We start from the raw sequence: 13,079 nt of genomic DNA on the forward strand, positions 1-13,079 counted from the left end.
ATGCAAGCTCAGTTACCACGGTGGATCCTGTCACTTAAAAACAGACCAATCGGAATCAACAGGGCGCATCATCTATATATAATGGTGACAGCAACAGAAAGAGCCTGCATGCTCTAATCTTCAAACTGCTTCGCTTCCAGAACAGGAACGCTATCCTCAAAGGTGCTCGAGCCGCGGGACAAATAATACACAAGGGCAGCTCGCTTCTCTTCTTTCTAGACTACAGCAATCAAACCACCATGAAAAGATGTGAGATTAATCAGTTTAGGAAAAGACTCACGCAACTCGGGATCTCATCCTTCATGATATATCCTGCTACGATCAAGGTGACTCATCGCGGATCAACCTCTCATCTCCAAACGCCGGCTGACATGGAAGCTTTTGCTGACCAACAACAGGCACTTGCTGCGTCTCTGCCCTTACGTGACAGCATGCCAGTGGAAATGTTAACGGATAACAGTGCGCTGTCTCCAGTAAAAGATGTAGACTGATATCCCGACTATGCTGAGCACTACTTTAGTGTACTGAGACACCTAGTTGGTCTTGGACTCAGGTGATCCTCTGTTATGGTGGCCATGTATCCAGACAAAGTTAGGTAGGAGAGTTTGTTCTTAGTCTCCACTTACTGTCTTTCTGTTCCGTTCTTGTTGTTGCTCCCTTATTGTTACAGATGCCATGAACTATCATTATAAGTCGACTAATTTGTGTTTCTTAATTAGTAAAATGTACAGTTATTCAATTGAATTATGGCTCTTAATTTATAGTCTTGGAATGTCAACGGTTTGAATGGCCCCATTAATAGAGCCAAATGCTTGGACTATTTAAGATTTAAACGGATCTCTGTTGCACGAATACAGGAATTTCATCTGAAAACTTGCGATGTACATTGATTTCAAAATAGATATTATAAATTAGTTTATTTTTCCTCCTCTGATAAGAAATTTAAAGGAGTTTTGATTTTGATGGCCCGGCGTCTTCTTTTTTCCATACATTGCTCTAGGAGTGATACAGATGGTCGTATTACTTGTATACTTGGTACATGGTCCAATACTAAATGCGCATTTATTTCAGTTTATGCTCCCAATGAATATGATAGTGTGTTTTATCTGCATCTTGTCAGCATTTTACTAAATTTAAATGACTATCACCTTGTCATAGAAAGCGACTTCAATGCTGTGCAAAATCCCTAACTTGATAGATCTTAAATATCACATTCGGATCAGACCTCTTCAAAGTAATTCAAGGATTTTATTAAACAGGTCAACGTGTGTGACATATGGCTATTGAGGAATGAGGCTGTCAAAGACCATACCTTTTTATCAGCTCGCCATAAATCCTACTCTCGCACTGACTACCTGCTCATATCACCAGCTTTCATTCTGTTTTTTGAAGTCACTGATATTTTATCACTTCTTCTTTCAGACCATTCGCCGGTTACTTTTTATCTTCTCCAATTTTCGATTTCCTCTGGAAACAAACGTTGGAGATTTAATAAATCTCTACTTCTTTACAAATAATTCATATCACAATTGCACACCTCCTTGGTAGAGTTTATTGAATTGAATAAGGGCTCGACAAATAACCCTCAAGTGCTATGGGGGGTAACAAAGTGTTTTATTAGAGGGAAATGCATTGCTTTCTTCTCATTTTGTTAGAGGTCTAGAAATGGCCGTAGAATTGAATTGGAGAGACAAGTTCAGGTGGTGGAACAGAATCTCAAAAATACTCATCGTCAGCAAAAAGAAAAAAAAATAAATGCACTTAAATCAGAGTTAAAAGAGTTGCTCTTACACAGAGCCCAGTTTATTATGGACCACACAAAACAGTCTTATTATTTTAATGGAGAGAGGCCGAGTAAATTATTAGCATTAAGGATTAAACAGATGGAATCCAGAGGGAATATACATGCTATAAAGAAGGATGGCATCTTATACACTTAAACCAAAGATATAAATCAGATTTTTAAATCTTACTAAGAACAAGTATACACTTCTAATTCTTCCTCTAGTTATCAACAAAATGTATCTTTTCTTTAGCAGTTTCCCGTCTCCAAATATGATGAAAAACATTTAGAGATGCTAAATGGCCAACTATCATTAGATGAACTGAAGATGGCTTTAGACTCAATGCCGAAGAACAAAGCTCCAGGTAGTGACGGAATTCCTCCTGAACTAATTTCTGCCATCTGGGATATAGTTTCGCCACTTATCCTTGACTCTTTTAATTTTGCGATCGAAAATGGAACCTTTCACAGGGACCAAAAAACAGCCCTTGTAACCCTTTTACTCAAGAAAGGCAAAGATCCCTTAGAATGTCCCAGTTATCAGCCTATTAGTTTAATAACTTCAGATGCAAAACTCTTTGCTAAATCTTTAGACTTTAGACTAAGTAGGTATATAAATAAAGTCATAAACTATGACCAGTCTGGTTTTCTCAAAGACCGATTTGCCCCCGATAACATCAGGCAACTTCTACATATTATTCATAGGTCCAGTTCCTGTCCGACCTCCTCCACGGTCATATCCTTGGATGCAGAGAAGGCCTTTGATAGGATATAGTGGAGTTTTCTTTGGGTGGTTCTGGATCATGTAGGGGCGGGACAGGGATTTATTCAAATGGTTAAAACATTTTATAATTGTTGTTCAGCACGGGTTCTTACAGGCTCCTTAGCATCTTCCTCTTTTGTTCTTGGCAGGGGCGCCCATCAAGGATGCCCATTATCGCCCTTGCTCTTTACTTTATCAGTGGAACCATTAGCACAAGCAGTATGGCAAACTTTATCTATACAACCAATAATCTGCGTAGAACGAGTCCCAGATCGCGGCCGCGGCAACGGGACTCCGCCCCCCTGAAGGTAGCGGAGCCTGGTTTGCAGCTCCGAGATGGTCATATTCCCGCAGTGAGAACATGACTCATCCACGAAAGCCACCTCAGCGTGCTCGACGCCCAGACACGTGAGGCAGCGATCGTGACCATCACCCGTTGCCAGGTAACGACCGCACCCAGAAACGCACGGGTGAAACGGTATCCTTATAAGGACGATCCGTCGTCTTTATAAAGACGCACCCGTGAAGCTCTTTTAGAGAAATTTGCTCTTTTAGGAAATGCTCTTTTAGTGCTGAGGCGCACAGGGGAATTGGCCGCTTGCAACACGACAGGGGTAGTGCAACCTGAAGTGTGCAATCCACTCGACACAGGAACGACCGCCGCTGAAGCGCCGTCTCGCCAACACACGAAGCTTCCGAGAGCGTGCTGAACTCGTAGTTCACAGCAGACACAGTTGAGCAGAGCGATACTAACGCTCGGCTCCGAAGCGAAAAGCTGGTATGCATTGCACCTGCTGCCCTCTTATACTCACGCAGTGATCAGCGGCAGCTGGATGCAATAATTGCATGCCAATGTGCATTGGCTCGTTTAGTTTACACTCGAAGTAGATTGGTCTATCGAAGCGATATCCCATATTCGTCGGTCATCCGACGTGGCGTCGAGAGTGACCGACTGAAAGGGAACTCTCTTTTATAATTAAACATCTGTCTATACTGCACAATGATATTTAATTATTGACTTGGTACAAAAGTAACTGTAACTTTGTCAATACTATATTTAAGTTTTATAGACATGGCAAGGAAAGTCAGAGATCCATCAGATGGGAAACGAGATGATCTTAAGATCTCCACATCACTTAGTTTTTCATCATCATGGTAATCACCATAAAACTTAATCACAGCTTCAGGCCTAGAGAAGTTCTCTTCTGATCCTCGCTCATCAGGATCGGCCTCGTCTGATCACTCATAGCTTAGCAAATTAGAGGGAACATCATGGATCTGAACACTTGGTGTGTGATTCAACATTTTCAAGTTCTTAAACGTTGTTTGACGAAGCTGCTCCAAATATTGTCTAGAATTTTGGTTTTCTATCCTTGTGCTGTCATATGGGTGAATTGTGAAGACTGGTGCAAAAATATTCAAAGCACTCACTATATGGTAGCTCATACCTAACAGACCCCTCAACTAGCAAAGATAGTTTTATTTCATTTATTCATTCATTATGAATTTTAATTTTTTTTTTTTTCAGTTAACCAAAATGTTTTTTAACTGATAGTTTCAGTCTTAGTTTCAGTTTTTTGCAGTCTGGACAAGATTTATTTCTGACACGAGAAAAAATATTTCTATATATCTACTCTCTGCATCTCACCATTACAGAACTGGAAGAACTCCCTTGTCTACTTCATGTATTGTATAGGTTTTTTTTTTTTTAAATAGTTTAATCAGCTAAATGTTACAATTCCTTTCTGTTCTAGACTTTCAGACTGCGGTATCACTGAAGAAGGTTATAAAACTCTGGCTTCAGCTCTGAGATCAAACCCTTCACACCTGATGGAGCTGGATCTCACAGGAAATTATCCTGGACAGTCAGGAGTAAAGGAGATCAGTGATTTGCTACAGGATCCAAACTGTCAACTGAAGATACTGAGGTGAGAATCGTATAAAAAATATATAATTAAGGTGACTTATTTTATAGAAGTATTATTTCAGTCACATAAGCTGCCCAGTCTATTGTTGTCAAGGGTAACACTGATTAATATTAAATATAAATAAACACCTCTCAAGTTTTAAGCAATATTTTACATTTTGGACTACCAAGTTAATTTGAGAACTTAATTGAATCCTTGTTTATGTTCTCTTCTGCAGGTTTTTGGGTCCTGCTGCAGATGAAGGCTGTCAGTATGTGACTGGAATTGTGGGTAAAAACCCATTACTCCTGAGAGAGCTGAATCTGAGTGGACGTGAACTAGGAGACACACAAGTCAATCAGATCACTGCTCTATTGCAGGATAAACACTGTACACTCAACACACTGATGTGAATATAATATCTTTTAATAACAATATTATTTGTTGTTATATTTTCACTACCTGGTTAAGATAAAGACTGTCATTGCTGTTCATTAAAATGTTTTCAAGATAAACTGACAAATGTTTCCTGTCTTTTTTTCTGCAGGCTGAATAATAACAGTATTACAGAAGAAGGTTGTGCTGCTCTGACTTCAGCATTTAATTCAAATCCTTCAAACCTGATAGAGCTGGATCTGAGTGGGAATAAACTAGGAAATTTAGGAACAGAGAATATCTGTAATCTGTTGCAAAATCCACAATGCAGACTGGAGAAACTAAAGTGTGTATTTTCATTTGTACTTCTGAAAATACGTTTATAGTTTAGTACATATATATATTGCATTAAATACTGTCACTGCGAATGAATATGTTAATTATAAATTGTATAGCATTGTTTTTGGGTTACATCATTTTATATGAATTTTACCTCATTTATATTAGTGCTGATCATGCACATGCAATAATGACTTTTTTCTAGACTTTCAGACTGCAATATCACTGAAGAAGGTTATAAAGCTCTTGCTTCAGCTCTGAGATCAAAGCCTTCACACCTGATGGAGCTGGATCTCACAGGAAATGATCCTGGACAATCAGGAGTGAAGGAGCTCAGTGATTTACTGCAGGATCCAAACTGTCAACTGATTACCCTGAGGTAAGACGTGATGAAATAATATGAAATAAATTATTTGCAGTTTATATATTCAATATTCAAGTTATTTTAGTAATATGCTGCACAATTTGTTGCACCAAAAGCTATCAATTTGAAAGATCAGGGAGATCACATGACCCGCTGACAGAGATGGCTCCCTGACCCGGTGTCGATAAACCATTAGTTTAAGTTATATTCTCGGCACAACTTTTTTATATTTATTTCCTTATATTAGCATACTTTTCTGTGATGGCTAAACGACAGCTTCTGCCATCCTCTCGGAGAAAAAACGACAGAAAAAGCCATTAATGAGGCACTGCGTGCCATGGTGGCTGATGAGCTAAAGCTACAGTTCGGTGTCGTTTGGGAAATTTTTAGGAGGAATTTCAACTGATCGCCAAAAGAATTGGATCACTGGAAGAAGAGATGAGACTGATCAGTAATAATTTTGACAATATCCAGACAGCTGTTCGGAAAGTTAAGCAAGACTCGGCCGAAGTTAAGCTAGCCGTTGATACACTTCAAGACAAAATGGCGAGATTAGAAGATAAAAGCCGTCAAGGTAACATTCGTCTTGTCGGCCTTGCAGAAGGGTAAGAAGGCAGTGATGCTTTAGGATTCATGCAAGCTCAGTTACCACGGTGGATCCTGTCACTTAAAAACAGACCAATCGGAATCAACAGGGCGCATCATCTATATATAATGGTGACAGCAACAGAAAGAGCCTGCATGCTCTAATCTTCAAACTGCTTCGCTTCCAGAACAGGAACGCTATCCTCAAAGGTGCTCGAGCCGCGGGACAAATAATACACAAGGGCAGCTCGCTTCTCTTCTTTCTAGACTACAGCAATCAAACCACCATGAAAAGATGTGAGATTAATCAGTTTAGGAAAAGACTCACGCAACTCGGGATCTCATCCTTCATGATATATCCTGCTACGATCAAGGTGACTCATCGCGGATCAACCTCTCATCTCCAAACGCCGGCTGACATGGAAGCTTTTGCTGACCAACAACAGGCACTTGCTGCGTCTCTGCCCTTACGTGACAGCATGCCAGTGGAAATGTTAACGGATAACAGTGCGCTGTCTCCAGTAAAAGATGTAGACTGATATCCCGACTATGCTGAGCACTACTTTAGTGTACTGAGACACCTAGTTGGTCTTGGACTCAGGTGATCCTCTGTTATGGTGGCCATGTATCCAGACAAAGTTAGGTAGGAGAGTTTGTTCTTAGTCTCCACTTACTGTCTTTCTGTTCCGTTCTTGTTGTTGCTCCCTTATTGTTACAGATGCCATGAACTATCATTATAAGTCGACTAATTTGTGTTTCTTAATTAGTAAAATGTACAGTTATTCAATTGAATTATGGCTCTTAATTTATAGTCTTGGAATGTCAACGGTTTAAATGGCCCCATTAATAGAGCCAAATGCTTGGACTATTTAAGATTTAAACGGATCTCTGTTGCACGAATACAGGAATTTCATCTGAAAACTTGCGATGTACATTGATTTCAAAATAGATATTATAAATTAGTTTATTTTTCCTCCTCTGATAAGAAATTTAAAGGAGTTTTGATTTTGATGGCCCGGCGTCTTCTTTTTTCCATACATTGCTCTAGGAGTGATACAGATGGTCGTATTACTTGTATACTTGGTACATGGTCCAATACTAAATGCGCATTTATTTCAGTTTATGCTCCCAATGAATATGATAGTGTGTTTTATCTGCATCTTGTCAGCATTTTACTAAATTTAAATGACTATCACCTTGTCATAGAAAGCGACTTCAATGCTGTGCAAAATCCCTAACTTGATAGATCTTAAATATCACATTCGGATCAGACCTCTTCAAAGTAATTCAAGGATTTTATTAAACAGGTCAACGTGTGTGACATATGGCTATTGAGGAATGAGGCTGTCAAAGACCATACCTTTTTATCAGCTCGCCATAAATCCTACTCTCGCACTGACTACCTGCTCATATCACCAGCTTTCATTCTGTTTTTTGAAGTCACTGATATTTTATCACGTCTTCTTTCAGACCATTCGCCGGTTACTTTGTATCTTCTCCAATTTTCGATTTCCTCTGGAAACAAACGTTGGAGATTTAATAAATCTCTACTTCTTTACAAATAATTCATATCACAATTGCACACCTCCTTGGTAGAGTTTATTGAATTGAATAAGGGCTCGACAAATAACCCTCAAGTGCTATGGGGGGTAACAAAGTGTTTTATTAGAGGGAAATGCATTGCTTTCTTCTCATTTTGTTAGAGGTCTAGAAATGGCCGTAGAATTGAATTGGAGAGACAAGTTCAGGTGGTGGAACAGAATCTCAAAAATACTCATCGTCAGCAAAAAGAAAAAAAATTAAATGCACTTAAATCAGAGTTAAAAGAGTTGCTCTTACACAGAGCCCAGTTTATTATGGACCACACAAAACAGTCTTATTATTTTAATGGAGAGAGGCCGAGTAAATTATTAGCATTAAGGATTAAACAGATGGAATCCAGAGGGAATATACATGCTATAAAGAAGGATGGCATCTTATACACTTAAACCAAAGATATAAATCAGATTTTTAAATCTTACTAAGAACAAGTATACACTTCTAATTCTTCCTCTAGTTATCAACAAAATGTATCTTTTCTTTAGCAGTTTCCCGTCTCCAAATATGATGAAAAACATTTAGAGATGCTAAATGGCCAACTATCATTAGATGAACTGAAGATGGCTTTAGACTCAATGCCGAAGAACAAAGCTCCAGGTAGTGACGGAATTCCTCCTGAACTAATTTCTGCCATCTGGGATATAGTTTCACCACTTATCCTTGACTCTTTTAATTTTGCGATCGAAAATGGAACCTTTCACAGGGACCAAAAAACAGCCCTTGTAACCCTTTTACTCAAGAAAGGCAAAGATCCCTTAGAATGTCCCAGTTATCAGCCTATTAGTTTAATAACTTCAGATGCAAAACTCTTTGCTAAATCTTTAGACTTTAGACTAAGTAGGTATATAAATAAAGTCATAAACTATGACCAGTCTGGTTTTCTCAAAGACCGATTTGCCCCCGATAACATCAGGCAACTTCTACATATTATTCATAGGTCCAGTTCCTGTCCGACCTCCTCCACGGTCATATCCTTGGATGCAGAGAAGGCCTTTGATAGGATATAGTGGAGTTTTCTTTGGGTGGTTCTGGATCATGTAGGGGCGGGACAGGGATTTATTCAAATGGTTAAAACATTTTATAATTGTTGTTCAGCACGGGTTCTTACAGGCTCCTTAGCATCTTCCTCTTTTGTTCTTGGCAGGGGCGCCCATCAAGGATGCCCATTATCGCCCTTGCTCTTTACTTTATCAGTGGAACCATTAGCACAAGCAGTATGGCAAACTTTATCTATACAACCAATAATCTGCGTAAATACCCCCCACAAAGTTTCTCTCTATGCTGATTTTCTCTTTGTTTCCAATATTTCGGTGTCCGTTCCTGAACGCTTAAACCTTTTTAACTTGTTTGGTAGTCTTTCAGGTTATAAAATAAATTAGAATAAATCTGCTCTAATGGCTCTGAATGAGGCAGTTAGACAAGAATCTAATAGTTTACCTGCTTTGAACCCCATAGACAAACTATTACTATATTTTCCTAATTTCATCTTATTTCTAATTGTAATTATAAATCTCTCCTGAATAAGATAAAGGAAGACTTAGATAGATGGCCCTCTTATGTTTAGCTCTTCATGGAAGAATATCTACAGTTAAAATGAATGTGCTCCCCAGGGTTATTTTTTTATTCTCCATGTTGCCTCTTACGGACCAATGGTTAGAGAGTCGGACTGGAAATCGAAAGGTTGTGAGTTCGAGTCTTGTGCCGACAGGAATTGTACATGGGGGGAGTGCGTGTACAGTTCTCTCTCCACCTTCAATACCACAACTTAAGTGCCCTTGAGCAAGGCATCGAACCCCCAACTGCTCCCCGGGCGCCGCAACATAAATGGCTGCCCACTGCTCCGGGTGTGTGTTCACAGTGTGTATGTGTGTTCACTGCTCTGTGTGTGTGCACTTCGGATGGGTTAAATGCAGAGCACAAATTCTGAGTATGGGTCACCATACTTGGCTGAATGTCACTTCAATAAAACAAAAAAAAAACAAAAATTTAAAAAGAAAAAGGTGGAGAAATTTATGGGTGGACCTTTCTTATATACTAAGACAACTCCATTATGGCATAATAACCGTTTATGCAAACAAACCGTTTGTTTTTAAAACCTGTTCTGATGCAGGTGTTCATACTTTGAATTACATTTTTTGTGATAATGGCCTCAAATTGTTTCAGGACTTCAGTGTAGAGTTTCTTTTCCTGGATTCTCTTTCTTTCTATATTTAAGACTGAGGTCGGCTTTGAAACCTACGGTGTTCATTTTGCCACCAATGTGCTTATTCATCCTCTGTGGGAATGGTTGAACATTGATACTTCTTCTAGTGGTTTAGTTTCTAAGATTTATAATTCCATTCTCATACTACAGTATACTTATACTCCAGCTATCCACTCCTGGGAAAGGGATGGTCTTGTTCAACCTGATTGGGATGTGGTATGGGCCAGATGTTTTACTGCTTCTAAAAATCTTGCACATCAGATGATACATTATAAATGTATTAATAGAGCCTATTTCACTCCTAGTGTACTATATAAGATGAAGGTTAGAGCTGATCCTCACTGCCATTTATGTAATAAATCCGCAGTAGGCTCTTACCTGCATATGTTTTGGGAATGCCCGGTTGTGGTTCCTTTTTGGAAAACTGTATGTTCCACACTTTCAGATATTATGCATTTACATCAGTCCCTCCAGAAAAACGCGATTATGCGATCGCATGATTTAATGCATAATCAGCCAAGGGCCACATATTTATGCGAGGGTCGCATTTTTTCAAATACGCTGCACTTTCGCCGCATAAATTGCCGATTTCAGGAAGCAAAATATGCGGAGGTAGCATGATTTCATAATAATAATAATTTTCGTTGCAAAAAAGTCACATATATCTAATCAGAAAGTTGAAAAATGTTGCGTTTACTTCACACAAGTAAATCGCCATTATTTCCCAATGGGAACCTTATGAAGTGACGTAATTGCGCGACATGAACATCATCTGTGAAGCCATCGGTGAAACCAGGGTGAAGGACGCAAATCATTCTCATCTGCCAACAAAAATAAGCTCAAAAAAGACCGCGCGAAGCAGTTACCCGGTGTGTTACATGACAGTGGGGGCAAATTATTTTGAGAGCGGGATGAGGATCAGGATGGCGAATGATAGGCCAGTGTTAAAGGCTATGCAGTTATCTTTCATTTTCACACTGGACTATTGTAGTTTCATTCAGAAGTTGATGCACCTCTACAGTTGTAAGATTGTCTATTTTATTCTATTTTTGTTATAGAATAGTACCAAAACCTTACAGTTGTAAGTATATTAGTAGTATGTAAAATGATTTACTTTGCAGTAAGAGATTGCACTTTGCAATTCCTGTAAAACAGCATTTGTATATTTGTGTGTAGATTTTATTTGTATTCATTTTTACAGAAGTTGTTGAATATTCATTTTGCTTATCATAGGAAGTCATAAGAAATTACTCTTTACAGTAAGGTAGTAGCCTAGTGAGAACGGGATGTTGGGGGGGGGGGGGGGGTCACCTTTTTTCTCTTTTTCATCAAACCACAGTTTTTGCAAGTTCCCGCAATTTCATCACATAAGATTGCAAAAATATCCCGCATATTCCATCACATTTTTTAAGAAAACCTGCCACAAAATCAAGGATTTTTGCCCGCAACAATCACAAAAATAATCAGCGTTTTTCTGGAGGGACTGTTACATGTACCTCGAGATCCTGTAGTTTTTCTATTCTTGGATGATTCCAGTCTTCAGTTGAATGTTCATCAGAAAATGACTTTATCAGCTGCAAGTACTGCTGCCAAGTATACTATTTTGAAATTATGGATAGAACCATCCACTTCTATAACTTTTTTACTTGGCTATCATACTTCAGAGACATTGTCTTGAATCAGAATCAGAATGAGCTATATTGCCAGGTATGTTACACATACAAGGAATTTGTTTTCATGATAGAAGCTCCACAGTACCACAGAAGGACAGTGACAGAACACAAAACACATAAAAAAAGAATAAAAAATACAAAAATATAAATAAAAATAATAATAAGTAGTTAACGAATGACAATATACAAATTGACAATTGTAGGCAGGTATATTATAAAAAGCAGTTATGTATGTACAGGTATATTATGTGCAAAATTTAAGTGTACACTAAGTATGTGTGTTAGATAAATAAGTGTATGTGTATATAAATATAAAGTGTAGTGTGTTCCAGTTAATATCAATTGTTCATTAGATGGATTGCCTGAGGGAAGAAACTGGTCCTGTGTCTGGTCGTTCTGGTGTTCAGAGCTCTGTACCGTCGACCAGATTGCAACAGTTCAGAGGGAGTGTGCTGGATGTTAGGGGTCCGGAGTAATTTTGCCAGCCCTTTTGCTCACTCTGGATAAGTACAGTCCTTGAATAGAAGGGAGGGTTGTACCAATGATTCACTCAGCAGTCCGGACTACCCTCTGTAGTCTTCTGAGGTCAAATTTATAAGCTGAGCTGAACCAGACAGTTACTGAAGTGCAGAGGATGGATTCAATGATGGTGGAGTAGAACTGTTTCAGCAGCTCCTGTGGCAGGTTAAACTTCCTCAGCTGGCAAAGGTAGTGCAACCTATGCTGGGCCTTTTTCACAATGGAGTCAATGTGAATGTCCCACTTCAGGTCCTGAGAGATAGTGGTACCTAGGAACCTAAATGACTTCACTGCAGTCACAGTGCTGTTCATGATGGTGAGTGGGGGGAGTGCAGGGGGGTTTCTCCTGTACTCCACGATCATCTCCACTGTTTTGAGTGTGTTAAGCTCCAGGTTGTTGACAGTGCACCAGACAGCCAGCTCTTTAACCTCCTGTCTGTAAGCAGACTCGTCACAGTCCTGAATGAGGCAGATGAGTGTGGTGTCATCTGCAAACTTCAGGAGCTTGACAGAAGGGTCCTTAGACATGCAATCATTAGTGTACAGGGAGAAGAGCAGTGGGGAGAGAACGCAGCCCTGGGGAGCTCCGGTGCTGATTGTACGGGTGCTGGATGTGTATTTTCCCAGCCTCACTAGCTGCTGCCTGTCTGTCAGGAAGCTGTTGATCCACTGACAGATGGAGGTGGGCACGAAGAGCTGATTTAGTTTGGGCAGGAGGAGGTTTGGGATGATCGTGTTAAAGGCTGAGCTGAAGTCCACGAACAGGATCCTCACATAAGTCCCCGGTCTGTCTAGGTGTTGCAGAAAATAATGCAGTGCAATGTTTACTGCATCGTCCACAGACCTGTTTGCTCTGTAGGCAAACTGAAGAGGATCCAGTAAGGGTCCAGTGATGTCCTTCAGGTGGGCCAGCACCAGTTTTTCAAATGACTTCATGACTACGGATGTTAAAGCCACAGGCCTGTAGTC

The 13,079-nt window shown here is 39.5% G+C and overlaps 1 pseudogene; it reads left to right on the forward strand.

Moving 5' to 3' along the window:
- The window catches only part of LOC113040516 (NACHT, LRR and PYD domains-containing protein 12-like), a 52,301-nt pseudogene that overhangs the window by 17,760 nt on the left and 21,462 nt on the right, over positions 1 to 13,079 (forward strand).

The sequence above is a fragment of the Carassius auratus genome, chromosome 22 (genome assembly GCF_003368295.1).
Source record: "Carassius auratus strain Wakin chromosome 22, ASM336829v1, whole genome shotgun sequence".
NCBI classification, from domain to species: Eukaryota; Metazoa; Chordata; class Actinopteri; order Cypriniformes; family Cyprinidae; genus Carassius; species Carassius auratus.